Source organism: Carcharhinus amblyrhynchos, chromosome 11 (assembly GCF_965287045.1).
Source record: "Carcharhinus amblyrhynchos chromosome 11, sCarAmb.v2.hapA, whole genome shotgun sequence".
NCBI classification, from domain to species: Eukaryota; Metazoa; Chordata; class Chondrichthyes; order Carcharhiniformes; family Carcharhinidae; genus Carcharhinus; species Carcharhinus amblyrhynchos.
Genome location: NC_137334.1, coordinates 13,826,080 through 13,850,386, shown reverse-complemented (window position 1 = coordinate 13,850,386; position 24,307 = coordinate 13,826,080). Strand labels below are relative to the sequence as shown.

At 45.2% G+C, this 24,307-nt stretch overlaps 1 protein-coding gene and 1 non-coding gene across 2 annotated transcripts in view; one reads left to right on the top strand and one right to left on the bottom strand.

Annotated features, from left to right (window-relative positions):
• Nucleotides 1–24,307, top strand: part of LOC145349922 (partitioning defective 3 homolog B-like) — a 1,010,807-nt gene that overhangs the window by 852,026 nt on the left and 134,474 nt on the right. The window lies entirely within an intron of this gene.
• On the bottom strand, nt 20,130–20,320 carry LOC145350424 (U2 spliceosomal RNA). The gene has a single exon (XR_013888202.1). It is a non-coding gene; the product is annotated as a U2 spliceosomal RNA (small nuclear RNA).

Genomic DNA, 24,307 nt, shown 5'->3' with positions numbered 1-24,307 from the left:
TGGGCTGACGTTTGTAACCTTCCATTCTGCAGGAACCATTCCAGAATCTAGAAAATTTTGGAAGATGATCACCAATGCATCAACAATCTCCGTAGCTTCCTCTTTCAACACTCTGAGGTGAAGGATATCAGGTCCTGTGGACTTATCAACCTTCAATCCCATTAACTTCTCCAATACAACCTTATCCCTAATACTTTCCTAATTTCCTTCAATTCCTCGCCCGCTAAAAAAAGTTTAAAGTTTATTTATTAGTGTCATAAGTAGGCTTACAATAACACTGCAATGAAGTTACTGTGAAAATCCTCTAGTTTGATTTGACTTGATTTATTATTGTCATATGTGTTAGCATACAGTGAAAATATTGTTTCTTGCGTGCTATACAGACAAAGCATACCGTTCATAAAGAAGGAAATGAGAGAGTGCAGAATGTAGTGTTATAGTCATAACTAAGATATAGAGAAAGATCAACTTAGTGCGAGGTAGGTCCATTCAAAAGTCAGATGGCAGCAGAGAAGAAGCTATTTTTGAGTCAGTTGGTATGTGACCTCAGACATTGGTATCTTTTTCCCAACGTAAGAAAGTGGAAGAGAGAATGTCCTCTCTGCTTGGGGTCCTTAATTATGCTGACTGCTTTGCTGAGGCAGCGGGAAGTGCAGACAGAGTCAGTGGATGGGAGGCGTGATGGATTGGCAACATTCATGACCTTTGTAGTTTCTTGCGGCCTTGGGCACAGCAGGAGCCATATCAAGCTGTGATACAACCAGAAAGAATGACTTCTATGGTGCATCTATAAAAGTTGGCGAAAGTCGCAGCTGAGATGCCAAATTTCCTTAGTCTTCTGAGAAACTAGAGAATTTGGTGGACTTTCTTAACTGTAGTGTCAGCATGGGAAAACCAGGACAGGTTATTGGTGATCTGGACACCTAAAAGCTAGAAGCTCTCGACCTTTTCTACTTCGTCCCCATTGATGTAGACAGGGGCACGTTCTCCTTTCTGAAGTCGATGACAACCTCCTTCGTTTTGTTGACATTGAGGGAGAGATTATTGTCACCACACCAGTTCACCAGATTCTCTATCTCATTCCTGTACTCTGTCTCATAAGAACATAAGAACATAAGAAATAGGAGCAGGAGTAGGCCATCTAGCCCTTCGAGCCTGCCCCGCCATTCAATAAGATCATGGCTGATCTGTTGTAGCTCAGTTCCACTTTCCCGCCCTCTCCCCATAACCCTTAATCCCCTCTCTTATCAAGAACCCATCAACCCGCTTCTTAAAAATATTTAGCGAGGCAGCCTCCACCACTTCAACGGGCAGAGAATTCCAGAGATTCACCACCCTTTGAGTGAAGAAGTTCCTCCTCAACTCCGTTCTAAACCGCCTCCCCTTTATCTTGAGGCTGTGCCCCCTAGTCCTACTGTCTTTTTTGAGCGGGAAGAGTCTCTCCACCTCTATCCTATCCATCCCATTCATCATCTTATACGTCTCAATGAGATCTCCCCTCATTCTTCTAAACTCTAACGAGTACAAGCCTAGTTTATTCAGCCTCTCCTCATAGCTCAATCCCCTCAACTCCGGTATCAGCCTAGTAAACCTCCTCTGCACTCCCTCCAGGGCCAAAATATCCTTGCGCAGGTGCGGCGCCCAAAACTGCACACAGTACTCCAGCTGCGGCCTCACCAATGCCCTATACAGCTGCAGCAAGACCTCCCTACTTTTATATTCAATCCCCCTCACTATGAAGGCCAGCATCCCATTCGCCTTCCTGACCACCTGCTGCACCTGCAAGCTGGGTTTTTGCGACTCATGCACAAGGACCCCGAGGTCCCTCTGCACCGTCGCCTGCTGCAGTTTTTCGCCACGTAAATAATAGTCCTTCCTACCATTCTTCCTACCAAAGTGGACCACCTCACTCTTGCCAACATTAAATTCCATTTGCCATTTCCTGGCCCATTCGCCCAGCCTATCTAGATCCTTCTGCAGACTCTCCACACCCTCCGCACAATTTGCCGTTCCCCCAATCTTGGTGTCATCAGCAAATTTCGACACCCTGCACTCGGTTCCCTCCTCCAGATCATCTATATAAATGGTAAATAGCTGAGGCCCCAGCACCGACCCCTGGGGCACCCCACTAGTCACCAACCGCCAATCCGAATAGCACCCATTGACCCCCACTCTCTGCCTCCTATTTGACAACCAATCCTCTATCCACGCTAACACCCTACCCCCAACTCCATGTCCCCTGACCTTCTGCAATAACCTCTTGTGAGGTACCTTGTCAAACGCCTTCTGAAAATCCAGAAAGACCACATCCACCGGCTCTCCTCTATCCACTGCCCTAGACACATCCTCATAGAACTCCAGTAAATTTGTCAGACACGACTTCCCTTTAATGAAACCGTGTTGCGTCCGCCCTATCAAGCAATTCCCTTCAAGATGCCTCGCAATTTCCTCCTTAATGACGGATTCTAACATTTTACCTACCACAGACGTTAAACTAACCGGCCTATAATTCCCCGCCTTTTGCCTGGCACCCTTCTTAAACAACGGCGTAACATTAGCCGTTTTCCAATCTTCCGGCACTTCCCCGGAATCCAGCGACGTCTGGAAAATAACCACCAAGGCATCCACTATCACCTCCGCCATTTCTTTCAGAACCCTCGGATGCATTCCATCCGGTCCTGGGGACTTGTCCACAATCAGCCCCTCCAGTCTGTCGAGCACCACCTCTCTAGTAACAGTAATGTCATTAAGACCCTCTCATCATTGTTTGAGATCTGGCCCACTACAGTGGCGTCATCAGAGCCACCGGCCAACAGTCATTAAGGCATATTGCTTGGTTTTTCTTCCCACACTCGGAGTCACCGTGCTCCGGCGCCTGTTGGGTACACTGAGGGAGAATTTAGCATGGCCAGTGCACCTAACCAGCACGTCTTTCAGACTGTGGGAGGAAACCGGAGCACCTGGGAGAAACCCATGCAGACACAGGGAGAACATGCAGACTCCACACAGACAGTGACCCAAGGTTGGGAATTGAACCTGGGTCCCTGGCGCTGTGAAGCAGCAAGTTTTAGAATGATTGTCAGGATGTAGGCGGTTCCAGAGGTAAGGAGGGGGTGAAGTAATAGGGCAGCTAAAAAGCAAAAAATGAGGATTTTGAAGTCACGGCATTGCTAGTCCGGGAGCCGGAGTTGGAAAGTGAGCACGGGAGAATGGCTGAATGCGAATTTTGTGGCAGATAGTATATGGGTAGCATTGACTTTTGCATGAACTCAAGTTTATGGAAGGTGTCAAATGGGTGATGGCTAGATGAGCATTGGCATTATCAAATTAGAATTGAGCCTGAAATAATCTGAGGTTTGCTTTAATTTTTTTTCATTCATTGATGGAAAGTTGCCCATCCCAAGTTGCCCTTGGGAAGGTGGTGGTGGTAAGCTGCCTTCTTGAAACATTGCAGTACAGCTGAGTGGCTTGCTAGGTCATTTCAAAGGGCAGTTAAGAGTCCATCACATTGCAGTGGCTCTGCATCCACATATAGGCTATACCAGGCAAGGACAGCAGATTTTCTTCCCTAAAGGACATTAGTGAACCAAATGGGTTTTTCTGACAATCGACAATGGTTTCATGGTCATCATTAGATTCTTAATTCCAGATCTTTTTTTTACTGAATTAAAATTCCACCATCCACCGTGGTGGGATTTGAACCCGGGTCCCCAGCACATTAGCTGGTTGAATTATTATTGTCACATGTATTGGAGTATAATGAAAAGTATTGTTCCTTGTGCACTGCTGCAGACAAAACATACCATTCACAGGGTACATAGGGGAGAAGGAAAGGATAGGGTGCAGAATATAATATTGCAGTTACCAATACAGTGTAGAGAAAGATCAACTTAGTGCGAGGTAGGTCCATTCAAAAGTCTGATGGCAGCAGGGAAGAAGCTGTTCTTGAATCGGTTGGTATGTGTTTTCAGACTTCCGAGTTGTTTTCCCGATGGAAGAAGGTGGAAGAGACTACATCCAGGGTGCGTGAGGTCCTTGATTATGCTGCCTGCATTTTGAGGCAGCAGGAAGTGTTGGAGTAGTCAATGGACGGGAGGCTGGCTTGTACGATGGACTGGGCTACGCTCACAGCCCTAGTTTCTGGATTAATAGTCTAGTGATAATATCACTAGACCATCGCCTCCTCCTTTTCTGTCTATTGATCTAATAAATTGACGATTGATCAATTAATCACCTCAAAGAAAAATGCAGCACTAATCCTAAAACAGTTCAATCTCAACCTCCACACCAATTTATTAATGGCCTCTGCTGTCCTGGTTCTCCCAGAAGCATTGATCTTTCCATGTGGTCCAGGTGTTGTGTGTGAGCTCTCCGGTCGTGACACTAAGACATAATATGAGCCAGCTGAGTAGGAAAATACTTAAATGTTCCACTGACTGTTTTCAATTAGACCCTGTTATTTAAGCCCATTATCTGGACCCCACCCCCATTATCTTGTACAATCGTGACTGCTATTCCAGATGTTGAGCTCCAGAGTCAAGCTGACCCCCCTAACCAGGAGGAAGTTTGCCAGTGTCAAGAAGTTTAACTCAGGTGTAAGGTGCATTACGTGACTTAATGGAACGGAAAAGGCCAGTCCCATTGGAAAAGTGTGAAATGCAAGGAATTCATCAGTGGGTTAAAGCCAATCTAATTCCCTCGAACAGTTTAATCATGTTGTTAGCATTCTGTAAAATGTTTTCCCATTCATGACTCCTAACTAGAATAAGGAGAATGTTGCCAAGGAGTTTATTCAGAATTTTATTTTATTCTGTCCTTCCCCAGTTCTATTTTGCATTGCAAAGAATAAAGTAAAGTACAGCACAGGAACAGGCCCTTCGGCCTTCCAAGCCTGTGCCAATCACAATGCCTCAACTAAACTTTTAAAAAAACCTTCTACCATTACTCGGTCCGTATCCCTCTATTCTCTCTCTATTCCTGTATCCATTCAGATGCCTCTTAAATGTTGCTAATGTGCCTACTTCCACCACCTCCTCTGGCAGCGCGTTCCAGGCACCCAGCACTCTCTGCATGAGAAACTTCCTCCGCGCATCTCCCTTATACTTTCCCCCTCTGACCTTGAACCTGTGCTCCCTTGTAATTGACACTTGCGCCCTGGGAAGAAGCCTCCAGTTATCCACCCTGTCTATGCCTCTCATAATTTTGAGGCCTCCATCTTTCCAGTGAAAACAATCCTAGTTTATTCAACCTCTCCTCGTAGCCATTGCCCTCAAGACCAGGCAACATCCCGGTGAACCTTCTTTGCACTCTCTCCAAAGCTTTCACGTCCTTCTCGTAATGTGGTGACCAGAACAGCATGCTGTTATTCCAAAGCAACCTAACCAAGGGTTTGTATAGCTTCAAGATAACTTCTCAACTCTTGTACTCAATGTCCATTCACTAAATAATTTCTCCAGACTTAAACTTTCTCCCTCTACTACCAAGCCACTATAAAGATGGAGTTTAATGCCACCACTGCACCAGTCCCAGCACCCCTTCCTCCCCATCACAAAAGCTGTGGCCAGTAGTACAGGAACAATACTAAGGTTCAGCTGGTGCGGAACTGGCAGCCACCACTGCCTCCTCGTGGAGTTGCCATGCACTACAGCAAGGGGCCTCAGATTGGCTGGCAGGTCTCAGCGGGTGGGACTTCAGCCTTTGGGCCCTTGATCCGGGAGGAAGTCCTCCGCTGCCCAGTTAAATGCCCGAGTGCCACTTAATTTGGCAGGACATCCCCAGGAAAAGGTCCAGGTGAGACCCTCATCACTTCCATTGAATACAGCCCAAAATTTGTGTCTCTTGCCTCTCTCTCCCACCCCTTACGATTGTATAAAAGGAAGCAGAAAAAAGCTTGCATTTCAACAGTGCCTTTTCCAATCTCAGGATATTCCAAAGTGCTTTACAGCCAGTGAGGTATGAGCTCTACTGTAATGTTGGCAACAGCCAATGTGTGTGCAGCAAGGTCCCACAGTTGAGCAATGTGATAATCACCAGATAATCTGATGCTGGTGAATGCATTAACTTGGCCCAGGTCGCCAGGGAGATTTCCCCTGCTGTTGCCTTTGGTACTTCCACCATAGGGAGCAGAAGATGGATCTCAGTTAACATCTTCTACAGATGCACCATAGAAAGCATTCTTTCTGGTTGTATCACAGCTTGGCATGGCTCCTGCTCTGCCCAAGACCGCAAGGAACTACAGAAGTAAAAAAGCCCAGGTCATCATGCAACCAACCTCCCATTTATTGACTCTGTCTACACTTCCCGCTGCCGTGGAAAAGCAACCAACATAATTAAGGACCCCATGCACCCCAGACATAATCTTCTAGCACCTTCTTCCATCAAGAAAAAAATACAAAAGTCTGAGGCCATGTACCAACCAACTTAAGAACAGCTTCTTCCCTGCTGTCATCTGATTTTTGAATGGACCGACCTCACATGAGGTTGATTTTTCTCTACACACTAGCTGTGACTGTAACACTACATTCTGCATTGTCTCCTTTCCTTCTCTATGAATGGTATGCTTTGACTCTATAGCGCGCAAGAAACAATGTTTTTCACTGTACATTAATACATGTGACAATAATAAATCAAATCAGATCAAAATCTCATTTGATGGTGAGTACCCCCAACAGTATAGCGCTCCCTCAGTGATGCACTGATTGTCAGTGTGGATTTTGTGATCAGAAGTGGAACCTGAACTCATCTTTTGAATCAGATTTGAGAAGACATGGCTAACAACTTTTGGTACAGAGTGTGTTCCCATAACTCAACTCCATAGCCAATTTCCAGAAGGTGTTTGAATGGTCTGAGATAGAACTATCAATGAGTCAGTTTTCCCCGTGTCCTTAATCAAAAGAGAAATGGATTTGATGTTAATCCAGGGTGTTGGAGCTGCAATCTGCAGTTACCTCCCCAAGTACAAAGAATTACAGAAAATGTTCGGCAGAGAACCAGGTTAATTGACCCATCCAATCTTTACAAATGTTTATGCTCCACAGGAGGTCCTCCCACCAGTGGGAGGTGGCGCGTTGTTTGCTAGCAGGGGGATTCTCTAATCCTGCCACTGTCAATGGGAGATCGAGACAGGACAGGGCAGGTCGAGTCATGGCTGGCCCCGACATGTCTGTGAGAGGGTCATACGGCCAGCAATGACGGGGTCGCGTGACTGGCCAGCGATCGACCTGGACAACAATCGAGCGGTTGGCAGTGCGGGGCCACTGCGCATTTGCCAATCTCGGTGCTGACACATCAGTGTATGCGCAATGCTGTTTGTCTCTCCAGCGGGAATAGGCCCCGCCACCTGAATTTTAGCGTGATTCACGTTAGTGCAGTACACAGACTGTGTGAGAATCATTTTGAAACTCCCACTGAAAATACCAATGGGATTTACTCCTGATTTTAACACTTAGATTTTTTTTGGGAGATTTGTCCCCCATATCTGCCTTTGTTTATCTTTCATGTTTTTGTCTGATTTACTGTCTGCTGTCAGCACTCTCCCCAGAATACTTCAACTCTTGACACTCTACATTGTAAATTACTGTCCTTATCCCCTAGAGAGAAAAACCCCAGCCTTGTCACATTTTCCGCCTCTCGATTACAGAATCATGTCTGGGTTTCCTCCGGACGCTCCAGTTTCCTCCCACACTCCCAATATCTGCACGTTAGGTTGATTGACCGTGGTAAATTGACCCTTAATGTTGGGCAATTAGCAGGTTAAATACGTGGGGTTACAAGGATCAGGCTCAGATGGGATTGTGGTTGGTGGAGGCTTGATGGGCTGAATGGCTTCCTTCTGCACTGTAAGGATTCTATGATTCCTGTAAATTTTGCTTGCATTTTCTGTAGATCCTCTTTCTTAATACGAAGACCAAACACAAACAGTTTCCTGCTCAAAGAAGGCATGACCTCCGTTTGGCATTGTTCTCAAACCAGTTGCTGTCCCATGACTGTAACTCAGAGCAAGTTCGAATTTTCCCTTCTGTCCCTCCCCCTCCTGGAAAACAAAACAGCACAGTGTGTTTTCATCTGGAATCATCTGGCTCCCATCTGTCTGGCCGGTTTGGTCAAAATGTCTGCTAAAACGCTTGCAGACGGTTTTTGGGGGACTTTTTTTTTGGGTGGTCGATTAGCCTGGTGCACATTTACACCAGTCGCAGTGAGTGTTTAATCACTCTGAGCTCCCTCAAAGCCACATGAAGCGTGGACTTCTGGAAGTGGAACCAAGAAAGCTGGGGGAGGTCACGGGAAAGGGTTGTTACTCATACTTACAGCACCAGTTATCACAATCTCCACCCCTTAATTGTACTGCAGCTGCAGGAAAGTAAACTCGATTGACCCCCATTCATGACATTACAAATTAAAGATTGATCCATTTTACATCTGTCGCTCACCCACTATAACATGAAAGAGAAACTGTCTTGCTCCTAATGTTCTGGCGTTAAAACGCCACTGTGGCCCTCGCAATACTTATTGTAATCTTAAAACATTCTAAAGGTTTCCACTCCACTCCAGAAGGTATGGAGGGTTAGTTACCAGATAGATGTGGTTTAAAGACAATTGACAAATGAATTGGGGGGAGCACGTTGGCACACCGGTGGTTAGCACTGCTGCCTCACGGTGTCAGGGATTCCAGCCTTCGATCATTGTCCGTGTGAGTTTGCACATTCTCCTCGTGTCTGCGTGGATTTCCTCCAGATGCTCCGGTTTCATCCCACAGTCCAAAGATGTGCAGGTTAGGTTGATTGGCCATGCAAAGTTAACCCTAGTGTCAGGAGGATTAGCAGGGTAAATATGAGGGGTTATGGGAATAGGGTCTGGGTGGGATTGTGGTTGGTGCAGACTCGATGGGCCGAATGGCCTCCTTCTCTTACTATCTGCTGTCAGCATCCCTCTCCAAAATAGTTCTCCTCCTGACCCCTCCTCACTTGTAAATTACCGCCCTCATCCCCTGGGGGAGAAAAAGCCCCAGCCTTGTTACACTTTCTTGCCTCTTGATTACAGAATCATGTCTGGGGTTTCCTCTGGGTGCTCCGGTTTGCTCCCACACTCCCAAGATGTGCACATTAGGTTGATTGGCTGTGCTAAATTGACCCTTAATGTTCAGGGATTAGCAGGGTAAATACGTGGGGGTACGAGGATCGGGCCCAGATGAGATTGCCGCCGGTGCAGGCATGATGGGTTGAATGGCCTCCTTCTGCAAGAGGAATCCTATGAATGGGGCTGAGGATGGGGTACAATATGAGGCTGAGAAGGGAGTTGTTGTGATCCGGAATGCACTGCCTGAAGGGGTGGCGGAAGCAGGTTCAACAGTAACTTCCAAAAGACATTGAGATAAATGTTTGAAAGGGAAGGGCATGGAAGACTATAGCGAAAAGCTCTGGGGGATGGGGATAATTGGATAACTCTCCCAAAGTAGCTGTAACAGTATTTATTTATTAATCACAAGTAGACTGAAATCACTGTGAAAATCCCCAGGTTGCCACACTCCAGTGCTTGTTTGGGTACACTGAGGGAGAATTTAGCATGGCCAATGTGCCTAACCAGCACATCTTTTGAACTGTTGGAGGAAACCAGAGCACCTGGAGGAAACCCATGCAGACACAGAGAGAACGTGCAGACTTGGCACAGACAGTGACCCAAGCCGGGAATCGAACCTGGGTCCCTAGCGCTGTGAGGCAACTGTGCTAACCACTGTATCACCGTGCTGCCCCATGGCACAATGGCTGAGATGGCCTCCTCCATCTACTGCCTAGGTAGCGTTTTGCAGGTGCCAGTCACCTACTGCAGCCTCTGCCAATTGACAATCCTACCCAAAATTCAAGTTCTTCAAACTGATGGGATGAGGTGTTACAGTTGTGCACAGTCAATCCTCAATCAATACCCACCCTTCCATGGCACCAGATAAAGGGCAGAATGGAAGGCCTAACTGATAACTTTCTTTGCCTGGCCTAAGGAGGCAAGATTCACTCTTCATAGAATCCCTACAGTGCAGAAAGAGGCCATTTGGCCCATTGAGTCTGCATCAAGAACAATCCAACCCAGGACCTAATCCCATAACCCCACATATTTACCCTACTAGTTCCCCTAACACTAAGGGGCAATTTAGCATCGCCAATCACCCTAAGCTGCACATTTCTGGAGTGTGGGAGGAAACTGGAGCACCCAGAGGAAGCCCATGCAGACATGGAGAGAATGTGCAAACTCCACACAGACAGTGACCCAAGCTGGGAATCAAACCCAGGGGTCCCTGGCACTGTGAGGCAGCAGTGCTAATCACTGTGCCACCATGCAGCCCTTGTTGCCCCTGCCCCTGTCCCTGTTGAAATCAGGTACCAGAGTGTGGACCAGGACATCAAACCTGAGATTCTCCCAGCCTGAGTGTCCTGGTTGCTCAGTTGCTGCCTAAGCTCATTGCACTAAGGTTGAACATTTGGATGAATTGCTGGAAAGTTGCCACCACTCATGAAACCCAAGCACAAAGAGAGGTGGTGCCATCAAATGAGTGGGTGGGGGGCAAAAGTAAGGTGTCCACTGATGTGAAGTGTTTTATTCATTTGTGGGACATGCACATCGCTGGCTGGCCAGCATTTATTGCCCGTCCCTAATTGCCCAAGGGCAGTTGAGAATCAATTACATTGCTGGGCTCTGGAGTCACATGTAGGCCTGAACAGGTCAGGAAGACATGGTGGCACAGTGGTTAGTACTGCTGCCTCACAGCTCCAGAGACCTGAGTTCGATTCCCAGCTTGGGTCACCGCCTGTGTGGAGTTTGCATGTTCTCACCGTGTCTGTGTAGGTTTTCTCCGGGTGCTCAGATTTTCTCTCACAGTCTAAAGATGTGCAGGTTAGGTGGATTGGCCGTGTTAAATTGCCCCTTAGTGTCCTGGGATGTGTAGGTTAGAGGGATTAGCGGGGTGAATATGTGGGGTTACAGGCCTAGGTGGGATTGTTGTTGGTGCAGACTCGCTAGGCCAAATGGCTTCCGTCTGCACTGTTAGGATTCTATAATTTCCTTCCCTAAGGAACATTCATGACAGTTTTTTTCCCAGCAATCAACAATTCTTTCCTGCTCATCAGTAGATCCTTAATTCCAGATATTCAAATTCCACCATCTGCCATGATAGGATTCGAACCCGGATCCCCAGAACATTAGCTGGATTTCTGGATGAATAGTCTAGCAATAATCCCACTAGGCCATCACATATTATTATTTGCAAGACTGGGAAATGCCAGATTCCTGGTCTGTTCACAGTTGGGAAGGTGTTACTGAAACAAAGGTCGTGGCCATATTTGGTCTGATAATGCTCCTACGAAGCACCTTGTTGCACTGTCATTACATTAACAATGCAATACAAGTGCAAATTGCTATGGGGTTTATATAAAAGAGGTGAAATGCTTCACTACAAGAAAACAATGGAAGGAGTCCTCATTGCCCTCTCCTCCTGAGTGAGACATGCAAGTGCATCTCATGTCTGACCTGACTGCACAATTACATTGGCAGAGGCCTTGCCGCGGAGGCATGGAGAAACACCAAATGGTTGGAAACTGGAAAATAATGCCTCTATAAACTTTACACGGCGTGTCGTGTGGTAGAGTGAGATGCTTCATCTTCCTGCTTTACTGCTTTTAAATATATTCAATAAATAAGCACAACAGCAAAAGGTAATTTATTGAGGGGCACAGTTCATTTCACTCTGCAGTGTAGAGACTGAACACTCAAGCAGTCAGACAGTGGCTTAAATCTAATTTAATATTGATAGTGTTGTTAGTCTGTGCTGTTTGTGCCTACTTAATCAAAATGGCAGGCGTAATTATCTCCCAAGCTTTAGCTAATGGAGTTCTATTATATTTAAAAGATTCATGACAGCCCATTTTCTTTTGCTTCGTGTATTTGTGTGACACAGAGCGTGTGTTATCCCTATAATCCCATCTTCACAGCTTTATCCTTGGAGTTTAGTTACTGTATATCACTGTGACCTGTCTCTCCAGGACAGTAGATATGTTCCACTTCTTTCCCTTCTAGTTACTTCATTACAACTAGTTAGTTTTTAAAATTTTATTGTAATGAAACCCATCGCCTCCCTGTGGTCTTTTATTTCACTCCCTCTTAATGCCCAGTTGGCATCCGACTCAACAGTCGCATGCAGATTTATGTTGTGGTCCGATAATGGTGCTTTTCCATGCATAATGTCCGTGAAATAGGATCACAAATTATTGCGGAGCTCTGTTTCAGTGAGGAGGTTGTTTTGGACATTCTGCCGAAATCCAACTTGGCACTGTGGGAGGTACAGATAGTATGCACCTCAAGTAGGCTGCCTGCTTCGAGTGCGCACGGTTTGTTTATCCATCACCCTGGTGCTCACTGACCTACATTACATCCTGGTCTCAGTTTTCAAATTCCCCGCTCCCTGTCTCTGTAACCTCCTCCCAACTCCCTCCCAGATATCCGCGCTTCCCTCCCATTCTGACCTCTTGCACGCACCGCACTACTGGTGGCTATGCCATCAGCTGTCTGGATGCAGTGGCACAGTGGTTATTGCTGCTGCCTCATGGCGCCAGGGACCGGCCTTCGATTCCAGTCTTTGGTGACTGTGTGGGAGTTTGCACATTCTCCCTGTGTTTGCGTGGGTTTCCTCCCACAGTCCAAAGACCTGTGGGTTTGATGGATTGGCCATGGTAAATGCATGGGGTATTTGGGGAGGGGAGGGGGGGTGGCAGGGAAACAATGTTCTTTCAGAGAGTGGGTGCAAACTCGCTGGACAAACGGTCTCCTTCTGCACTGTAGAGATTCTCTGGTTCTGTGGATTCTGTGGTTCTAAGTTGGGGAATTCCCTCCCTAAATATCTTTGCCTCTCTTTCCCCTTTCAAGATACTCCATAAACCCACCCATCCTGATCCAGATTATGGCCATCTGCCCTAATATCTCTTCATGTGATTTGATATCACACTGTGATGGGTGAAAGCAGGATGAGACATATCAAATAATGCAATTAAGTCTCTGCATCTGTGATCTCCCCACCTTATTTTTTCACATGCCACAGGTAATGCACTCTAGTTTACTTATTATGGTGTGAATATTCTAGTTTAGAATTCAAATGTTTTCAAATATAACTTTTAGCTTTAGGAATATAACTTTTAGATTGGAGGTTTAAGTGTTTGACATCAGATAAGTGGAAAAATTTGATTTGAGAAACTGATAAGTAACCCTGAAGTAAATGTAATTCAAACAAGCTTGGGTTTTATTACAGTTAAGAACTACCAAGAGCTTATCTGCGATGTCTGAATTAGACTTGTAAACACTGAACAATGGATCACCCATTTCTGGTGCTTCCAGTTATGCAATGGCATCTATGGTTATCTCCATTGAAGAAGCTAAAATTCTAGGAAAAAAGTTACAAAATTCCATCAGGGTTATAAATTATGTATAAGGGTTACAGAATCAAAGCGTTGAAGGTAAAAGGACTTCTATGCAGTTTTGCTCGAACTATTCCAAAGCATGCCTTGTTGCGGAGATGCACTGTGGGGGTTAGAAAGTTTCTTGGTTTAGTTTGACTGGGTGTTTCTCAAGTTGCAATTTTACAAAGAACAAAGAACAACCCAGCACGGGAAACAGGCCCTTCGGCCCAACGAGCCCGCGCCGCCGCATCACCCTACACCTATTCTACCCTGCGTGTCTACGAATGGAACCCCTAACTTAGCCAGATTCAGGGGAGAATAGTGTCAATTTGGTAAAACCAATCAGCCTAAGAGCACATCTTTGGGGTGTGGGAGGAAACCGGAGCGCCTGGAGGAAACCCACGCAACCACAGGGAGAATGCGCAAACTCCCTCAGACACAGGCCCAAATCCATGTATCTGCACAGCTAGCAGTGCTAGTCACCGAGCTGTTGCGGCGCCCGTCTACCGGTCCAGGATCAAGCACACACACCGACACGAAGTACTAGGCCACTCCCGGAACTTCCAAGAGCAGCCCACGCACGACCCACCGTGTGCATGCCCCTCGTTTGACACGAGGTGGACCTCCACCTGCGGAATAAAAAGACAAAAACATTAATCTTACAAGTCTGCTTTTCCGGTGTCTCCCAAGGTTCTAACCTTATTTAATAGCCCCTACCATAACCCTCCATCCTCGTTTCACTCATGTGTCTATCTAACTGAACCTTAAACGAGTCCAATGTTCCTGCCTCCACCACCCTACTTGGTAGCGCGTCCCATACCCCCACAACTCTCTGCGTAAAGAACCTTCCTCTCACTTCCAAATTATACCTCTCCCCCCTCACCCTTAAATTTGGTAAATTTTGGTAAAGACTGCGGCTTACTGAGCTGGGAGAGTCAAAGAAAGTCATTCCTGCACCTTAAGCAGAGAAAATGCTAACTTTGTCTTGCTTTGCATGAAATGCCAGTGAGGCTCAAGTTTAGTTTGGAATTTGTGAGGGGAACGAGTTGGACGATTTGTCTAGCTCGGAGCTAGAGGAAGAAATGTACAATGATCTGCATAGAGTTTTGCGGTAGATGGCAGTTTGCAATTGGTTTGGAAGTAGCCATCTTGGAAACGGGCAGAGAGAAAGCAACTGCCGGGGGCTGGAAATCAGCAGTGGGACCAGCAACTGCACAGAAGCTGAGGGAGCACAGAAGGCCATTAGGAAGCAGAGATGTCCCTGATATTTAAATCCCCATGCATGAGTACAGCAAAGCCTCCGTTTGAACTGAAAAATCCACAGTCATGAGGTGATTATAAAGAGAATTTGAAGGACCTCTTTATCAAAAGCTAGCAGAAGGATCTCCATGAAATTCGCTACTTTGGAGAATACCTGTAACGCTGAGGAGAAATCAGAGTGATCTTTGGGACTGTGGCATAGTTCTGGATTCCAGAAGAAGTAAATGAACCAGCAAGGTTCATTTAACATGAATGGCCATGGTGGATTGGCCACGCTAAATTGTTCCAGGATGTGTAGGTTAGATGGATTAGTCATGGAAAATGTGTGAGGTTTCGGGGATAGGGTTTGGGGGAGGGCCTGGGCAAGATAGTCTGTCAGAGAATTGGCATAGCCTCGATGGGCCGAATGATCACTTTTGTACTGTAGGAATTCTATGATTCTGTAATATAAAGGAATTGAGTTTGTAACATGTCAATGTAAGCCAATTTTTTTTATTCATATGTGGGCATGGGCATCGCTGGCTGGGCCAGCATTTATTGCCCAACCCTAGTTGCCCTTGGACTGAGTGGCTTGCTAGGCCATTCATAAGCCAGTTGAGAATCAACCACATTGCTGTGGCTCTGGAGTCACATGTAGGCCAGACCAGTTAAGGACAGCAGATTTCCATCTCTAAAGGTGATACTTACCTGATGTCAAACACTTAAACCTCCAATCTAAAAGTTATATTCCTAAAGCTAAAAGTTATATTTGAAAACATCTGAATTATAAACTAGAATATTCACAACATAATAAGTAAACTAGAGTGCATTACCTGTGGCATGTGAAAAAATAAGGTGGGGAGATCACAGATGCAGAGACTTATTTGCATTATTTGATATGTTCCAACCTGCTTGCACCCATCACAGTGTGATATCAAATCACATGAAGAGATATTAGGGCAGATGGCCATAATCTGGATCAGGATGGGTGGGTTTAGTGAGCCAGATGGGGTGTCCGACAATCGACAATGGTTTCATGGTCATCAGTATTCTCTTAATTCCAGATAAAATGTTCAGTTAATTGTGCTTGATATGTTTAATTCTACTCATATGCTATGAAGTTTGTGGAAACTTGTGGCATAGTTCCGTCAGCTAATTGATAGTGTGTTCAGATTTCTCTTTAAACGAGCAAGTATTCCACAGGTAACTCACTCTTTTTCCATTGAATGTTCCACTTCTGTCTTTGTCAGTATTCCAAAAGTTGCTCCTGGCGAATCCCATGGGTATCAGGTTTTTATCTGGTTGTCCATGATAATTTCCTTTCACTCTCTTCATCCTTCCCCGAGCAAAATACCTGGGGGTGATTTTGCCGAGATAAATGTGAATTTGTTGAAAGCTTTATTATCGGCAACTTGTGCCTGACTGTAACTTTAAAATAGATGGTCTTCTTCCCACAGCTCTGCCCGTTGTCCCGGGCACACTGCAGAGCATCAGTAATAGCATTCTCATAATAAACATTACAGAGAAGGCTGTCTGCGAGAACTTCCCTCAAGGTAGCTTGAGGTCATCTATTCTACATTAAAAATGCGTGACTTGGTTTGGCGGCGAGTAACAATGACAGCAATGCCTTCTGGCCCGAGCATTGGAAGAGGAAAAAAAATCCTTGTGTGTGATGAATGTGGCTTTATTAAATTTTCTATAAAACAGATGTTTTACATTTCAGTACGCTGTGATCAGGGTTCCCATTGATGTAATTGGCTGTGGAGGGTAATGGCTGTTTTATACCATGCGCATCTTATTTTGTTGTCTTGATGTCTGCTATCTTAACGCATCGGTTACTGAAGTTCACACAATTATTTATTTGTGGATTTGCCTCCTGGCTATAGTTGACAGGTGTGGGTTCAAAGCTTTGGCAATCGTGTCTCTTTTTATACAATATATGTCTCTGCCTCAGAGCTCAGTGGCAACACTGGCAGAACTGTGGCACTGGTTAGATGGTGCCGTGCAGTGCTGTGCCTTTCCATTTATTAGTTGACCTCCCACGGACATTGCTTACTGAAATAAAATTAAGATAACTACTCCTGTTCCATCTGATATTTCCTCCTTCACTTTCTTTCTGTTTGTTCTTCTTTCCTGCTCTCTTTTTGCTACCTTTGTTTGTTTTCTTTGTCTTTGTAGTCAGCACTCGGTCTCATTCATACATACTTTCACCCACTTCCCTCTTTGCTCTCTACACTCCCCCACTCACCAGCTGGCATACTCCCTCATATGCCGGCGCTCCCTCCCACACCAGCACTCCCTCATTCGCCGGCACTCCCTCCCTCACCAGCACTCCCTCGCTCACTGGAGCTCCCTCACTCACTGGAGCTCCCTCCCTCACCAGCACTCCCTCACTCATTGGTACTCCTTCACTCACTGGCATTGCCTCACTCACCGGCGCTCCTCCCTCACCAGCGCTCTCTCCCTTGCCAGCTCCTTCACTCACTGGCACTCCCTCCCTCACCAGCGTTTCCTCGCTCACCGGTGCTCCCTCGCTCACCACCACTCCCTCACTCGCCCACCAGTGCTCCTTCGTTCATCGGCATTCCCTCACTCAAGCATTTTCCATTGCTCTCTCACTATTAATTTCAGGTTTAAGATTATGAATTGAGATAGCTTTTTGGTTGGCGGGAGTTCCACATTTCTTTTCACTTTTTGCATCAAGGGTGTTTCCTAACTTCTGTACCGAATGGCCTCGCTCTGATTTCAAGGTCAAGACTGCTTGACCCAAACCAATAGAACAGGTTTTCTCTCCAGGCTCCCACACTCTCACACTCATAAAAACGTCAATCACACCACCCTTTAACCCTGTATCTTCTGGGGAAGCAATGACCCCTCATAACGCATTTCCTGAAACACAGGCAAAGTTCTGGTAAATCTGCACTGCACTCCTTCCAAGGCCAATATATCCTTTCTAAGATGCAGTGCCCAGAAAAATATGCCCTGTTCCAGATATGTTCTGTACGGGACTTTGAACAGCTGTAGAAAGAATTCCACTCTATCATATTTCCAGATCTCCATATAAAGGCTATCATTCATTTAACCTTTGTGATGATCTTTTGCACCTGAGTACTACATTTTAGTTTACGTAGATAATGAGATCTTATTTAGACTGCCATTCTTTACAGATTTTTACATTTAAAAAAGCAAGTTTGATTTTTGAGCTTTTGGTTAAGAATGAAGGACCTTACATCCAGCTGGGGGAGGCGATGTCCTAGTGTATTATTGCTTGACTATTAATCCAGAAACTCAGCTAATGTTCTGGGGATCCAGGTTCAAATCCTGCTACGGCAGATGGTAGAATTTGAATTCAATAACAAATATCTGGAATTGAAAATCTACTGATGACCCTGAAACCATTGTTGATTATCGCAAAAAATCCATCTGGTTCACTAATGTCCTTTTGGGAAGGAAATTTGCCATCCTTACCTGGTCCGGTTTACTTGTGACTCCAGGGCCACAGCAATGTGATTGACTCTTAGTTGTCCTCGGGCAATTAGGGATGGGCGATAAATGCTGGCCAGCCAGCGACACCCATGAATGAATAGAAAAAACTGCATTGGAATATTGGAATCCATCTGAATGGATTCACATTTTTGCATACTCACTTAATGTATTAGTATCTCTTTGTACATTTTATTCTTCTGCTCACACTAGTCAATATGCCTCAGTCCCTGTGACAATAGCAATTTGGATATATGACTCTGTTTTATGTTATCTGATTCATTTATTAATGTAGTGAATAGTGAGGCCTAAGCACAGATCAGTGCAGGACACTAACAGTCTTCTCCTTCCAATTCAGTGTAAAGGCCCATTATACAAATTCTGTCCTCTACCAGCTACCCTATCTCCTAATTGTCAATGACTGTTGCCCTTCATCTTTGGCTGTAACTTTAGCTAACAGTCAGCCAGGTGGCACAGTGGTTAGCACTGCTGCCTCACAGTGCCAGGGACCCGGGTTCAATTCCGGCCTTGGGTCATTATCCGTGTCAAGTCTGCACGTTCTCCCTGTGTCTGTGTGAACATACACCATTCCAGTCCCCTTCTCCCGAATGTGCTGATGTACTACTTTGAGGTCCACCGGAGCCCAACAATGGAATGACTTGGTGGCACAGTGGCTAGCACTGCTGCCTCACAGCATCATGGACCCGGGTTCAATTCTGGCCACTGTGCAGAGTCTGCACTCCTCTCCCCATGTTTGCATAGATTTCCTCCCACACTCCGAAGATGTGTGGGTTAGGTTGATTGGCCATGCTAAATTGACCCTTAGTGTTAGGAAGATTAACAAGATAAATATGTGGGGTCACAGGGATAGAACCTGGGTGGGATTGTTGTCTGTGCAGGCTTGATGGGTCAAAGGGCCTGCTTCTGTGCTGTAGAAATTCTATGATTCTATGAGTTTCTTGTGTGGAACCTTATCAACTGCCTTCTGGGAGGTATAATACATGAAATACAAACTACATCTATGGTCATTCTTCTGTCTATTACTTGACTTACTTCAAAATATTAAATTGGGTTTTGTTAGACATGACCCTACTCATTACAAATCCATGTTAGCTCTCTAATCAGCTCAAATTTCTCAAAGTATTCAGTCACTTTGGCCTTAATTATAGATTCTAATAACATACCCATAACCAATGTTAGACTAACAGGTCTATAATTTACCATTTTCTCCCTCCTACTTTTTTAAATATTGGAGTAACTTGCAATTTTCCAATCTAAGACAATCGACAATGCTTTGCAAGCTTATGGCTAAAGAGTCAACAAGCTCCTGATCTTTGTCCTCTAAAACATTGAAGTAAAACCGTTGTAGAAACATAGAAGATAGAAGCAGAAGGAGGCTATTCAGCCCTTCGAGCCTGCTCCTATATCATCACGATCATGGCTGATTGTCCAACTCAATAGCTTAATCCTGCCTTCTCCCCATAAACCTTTGGTCCGATTCACGCCAAGTTCTGTATCTAGCTGCCTCTTGAATACATTCAATGTTTTGGCATCAACTACTTCCTGTGATAATGAATTCCACAGGCTCACCACTCTTTGAGTGAAGAAATGTCTCCTCGTCTCCATCCTAAATGGTCTACCCTGAATTTTCAGACTGTGACCCCTGGTTCTGGACACCCATCAAGACCAGGGAATTTGTCAGTCATACAATGTCTTTACTTTTTCTAATACTTCATTTTGTTTCATTGAAATTTAATGAATTCTAGTCCTTGGTTTGTTATTAGTTTCCACAGAATGTCAAATATATTATTCTTGTCTTCAACTGTAAAGATTAACCCAAAGCAATTTTTTTTTTAAACTTTATTCCAATCTAATCAAGTCAAATTAAAGCCAATTCAGAGACCCAACAAGTTGGGACATTCCCGATCCAAGCTGACAAGACAGGGCTCTCACCTCCTGTCTTGGGCTTGACCTACATGATCCAAGCTGACTGGAGTAGGTGTAGCTCCTCCTCCAAGGCTTGATCTCATTGGCATCTTAGCCAAAAGGCTGAGATGCCGCTTTAAAAAATTGCTTCAAAAGAAGCTGAAAGTAACCTAATGACTTCAACCAAGTGCAGCATGTCAATACTACACTTGATCTTAGCCAAGAGGCCGAGAAGCGACCCAAAGCAATTATTCAACAAGTCAACCATTCCCATATTTTCATTTACAAAATTACCCACATCTTTGTTTCCACATTACTCTGGAAAGCCTCCTGTCTTCGAATATGATTGTAAAAACCGAGTGTGTTAATCTTAACACTCCTCAAGTTCCTTGTAGTATTTTGTTACTATCCTTGTTGTCTTTCTTTGCTGCTGTTCTTATCCTTTCCAGTCCCTGAATCTACAACATTCTTTACACTTTTGTGTGCCCTTTCCATTGGCTTAATCTTATTTCTTACATTTTTTATCGGCGAGTTATTTTCTATGGTAAGTACATTTCTTGTCTCTTAGAAGTGTGTATGCTTCTTGTATTCAACTAAATTCTTTTTGAACACTTTCCACTGTTCAACTATAGCTTTAACAAATAACAGTTTTGTCAAGTCTGCTGTTGTCAATTCATCTCTTCCTGCTGAAGTTAGCCTTATCAAAATCTAGAATGTCAGTCGCTGTGTTATATTTCTCCCTTTCAAATCCAATGTTGAATTTCAAATGCAACAAAAACAGAAAATGTTGAAAAATCTCAGCAGGTCTGACAGCATCTGTGGGTGAGAATAGAGAGCCAAAGAGCCATCTAGACATGAAACATTGTCTCTGTTCTCTCCTCACAGATGCTGTTAGACCTGCTGTGATTTTCCAGCATTTTCTGTTTTTGTTTCAGATTCCAGCATCCGCAGTTCTTTGCTTTTATCCTTGAATTTCATAGAACCCCCCCCATTCGGGTGGAGGCCATTCAATCCATTTAACCTGCGCCAACAACAATCCCCCACCCAGGCTCTATCCCGATATCCCCACGTATTTACCCTGCTAATCCCCCTGACACTAAGGGGCAATTTAGCCTGGCCATTCCATCTAACCCACACATCTTTGGAGAATGGGGCACCTGGAAGAATCATTGAATCCCTACAGAAAAGAAGGAGGCCATTCAGCCCATCGAGCCTGTACCAACCACAATCCCATCCAGACCCTATTTCCGTAACCCCATGTATTTACCCTACTATTCCCCTGACACTAAGGGGTAATTTAGCATGATCAATCAACCTAACCTATACATCTTTGGATGTGGGAGGAAACCAGAGCACACAGAGGAAAACCATGCAGACATGGGGAGAATGTGCAAACTCCACACAGACAATGAGCCAAGCCAGGGAACTGAACCCGGATCTATGGCGCTGTAAGGCAGCAGTGATCACCACTGTGCCACCATGCCACCCACGAAACCAGGAAACCTATTCAGACACAGAAAGAAAATCTAATATTGGATTTGATCATATTATGATTATCATTTAATAAATGTTCTCTTAGTGTTAGTTTATTAACTTAACCTGGCTCATTGCTCGTCATTAACTCTAGTGTGACCTGACCTCACAAGTGGTCCGAGAACCCATTGTTCCAGAGAACTGTGTTAAATACACTCGAGACGTTCACCACCTTTTCTGACTTGATTTACTCTTGCTAATCAATACAAAAATTGAAGTTCCTATAAAACAGCTTTGCTTTTGCTGCCAGCTTTGCTAATTGCTGAATTAATACATCCTGCCACTTCATTGTTGCCATGAGGTGGCCTGGAGATAATTTCCATTATAACTTTAAACCCTCTCTTATTTCTCAGTTTATCCTTTGAGTCTTCACTGTTTGCCTTCCCTTACCTAAATCCTCTCTTACTAATCTTGTAATGGTACCTTCAATCAGTGAGGCTACCCTTCCAGCTAGCAGTCATGTCTCGGGAATGACAACTATATCATGCCTTCTATATTCATTCACATCTCTAATTCAATGAGCTATTTCGAATTTTTTAAAATTCATTCTTCCATGGAATGTGGGAAAGATCAGCATTCGTAGCCCTTCCCTAATTGCCCTTGAAATGAGTGGCTTATAGGTCATTTCAGAGGGCAGTTAAGAGTCGACCAAGTTGCTGTGGCTCTGGAGTCTTGTGTGGGCCAGGAGATTTCCTTCTCTAAGGAACATTAGTGAACCAGTTGTGTTTTTTACAACAATCGATGATAAATTCATCGTCACCGTTACAGAGACTAGCTTTCAATTCCACAGTTTATTAATGGAATTTAAATTCACCCAATTGCCGTCCTGGGACTTGAATCCATGTACCCTGAGGATTAGCCAGGGCTTCTGGGTTATGAGTCCAATGATGTCACCAGTACGCCACTGACTTCCTCCTTAAAACTCAACAAATATACAAAACTGTAGATTCTAACCTGCCCCTAACCTGATGCTGTTTTTTTTTGCATAATGGCTGGAATTTTATGCTCCCTTCCACCCACCTAGTGACACCCCGAGGCCTTCCCTACCCTTTCTGCCCAAGGACTCCTTCCACTTCTCCGGTTCCCAGGAATTCTGTGCAGTTCCTCTTTTAGCCACTGCAGCGCTGTTGCTGGAGGGACTGGAGAGCTGCCGGCAATCCGATTGCCTAGCAGCTCTCTAAGGTAGAACTTCCTCATGAGTTGAGATGGGGGATGGGGGCAGGGGGACGGTCCTGCCTAATGCCAATCAGTGCTCGTTATAGTGTAAGATGGTAGTGGGGCAGTTGCAATTGGCGGAAATGTGGGCTACTCTCTGGATGGCGAGAAGCGGCTCCAACCAACCTGAAAATTCAGACCCAAGACTGCCCCTCACCCAAATAACGGAATCCCCCACAACTCAGATGTTACATTCCCTTCTGGAATACACTGCCTGAAGAGTCAGAGAATCGTACAGCACAGAAGAGGCCCTTTGGCACGTTTTGCCTGCGCTAATCCCAGCACTTCTCCCATATCCTTGAATGTTATGATATTTCATCCAAATACTTGTAAGCTTTCCAGTCTCCGTAAGCTTTCCAGTCTCCACAACCTTCCACAGTAATGCATCCCAGTGGAGTAGACAGGTTCAACCATAGAAGCATAGAAACAAAGAAGAAGAGTAGGCCATTCAGCCCTTCAAGCCAGCTCCGCCATTCATTACGCTCATGACTGATCATCAAAATCAGTACCTTGAGCTCACCTCTCCCCCACTCCCCACCCCCCTTACCCCACCCCTCATATCCCTTGATCCCTTTCGCCTCAAGAGCTTAATTCCTTCTCGAGGTACTCAAGAGGGCATTAAATGATTACTTGAATAGAAACAATGTGCAGAGATATGGGCAGGGGAATGGCACTAAGTCACAATGTACGTTTGGAGAGCTGGTGCAGAAATGATGGGCCAAATGGTCTCATTCTGTGTAAAAACAGTTCTGTGATTCTCCTCCTTTTAGAAGATAGGAGCAGGAGGAGGCCATTTGGCCCTTTGAGCCTGCTCCACCATTCATCACGATCAGAGCTGATCGTCCAACTCAATAGCCTAATCCTGCTTTTTCCCCATAACCTTTGATCCCATTCACCTCAAGTGCTTCTTGAATACATTCAATGTTTTGGGCGGTGTTCTTCTCCCCCGTGCCACTGTTAGTATTTTGGTCACCCTCCCTTCATAATGACCTTCATTCATGTCCTCATGAGTATCAAGGGCTTGTACCTGTTGGATATGATCAGTGTCTGTGCAATCTCATTCTTTGCCTTGCCAAAATCCCCATGACTCAGCTGACTGACTGACCGCTCTACACTCCCCTTCCTGCATCCGTACTTTCCTCAGCATTTCAAATACCCTCTGGAGTAACTATCGAATATGTCCTCGTGGGTATTGTCCCTTCCTGGGCAACACAGCAGAAGAGGGTCACCTGGCTTGCGGGACCAATAGGGACTGAGAGTGGGTAATCACTCCAGGGAGTGGGGAACTCTCATAGGAGAAGGCACATGAGGAAGACATGTAGGGAGAGGGACAGTTGGTGGGTGACTGGTCTCTGTATAGCTTTTCCTTAGTAATAAATAGCTGTTTTTCTGATGAAGTCTGTGAGCATACATCATTCCAGTCCCCTTCTCCCAAATGTGCTAATGTGTTGTTTTGAGGTCCACCGAAGCTCAACAAT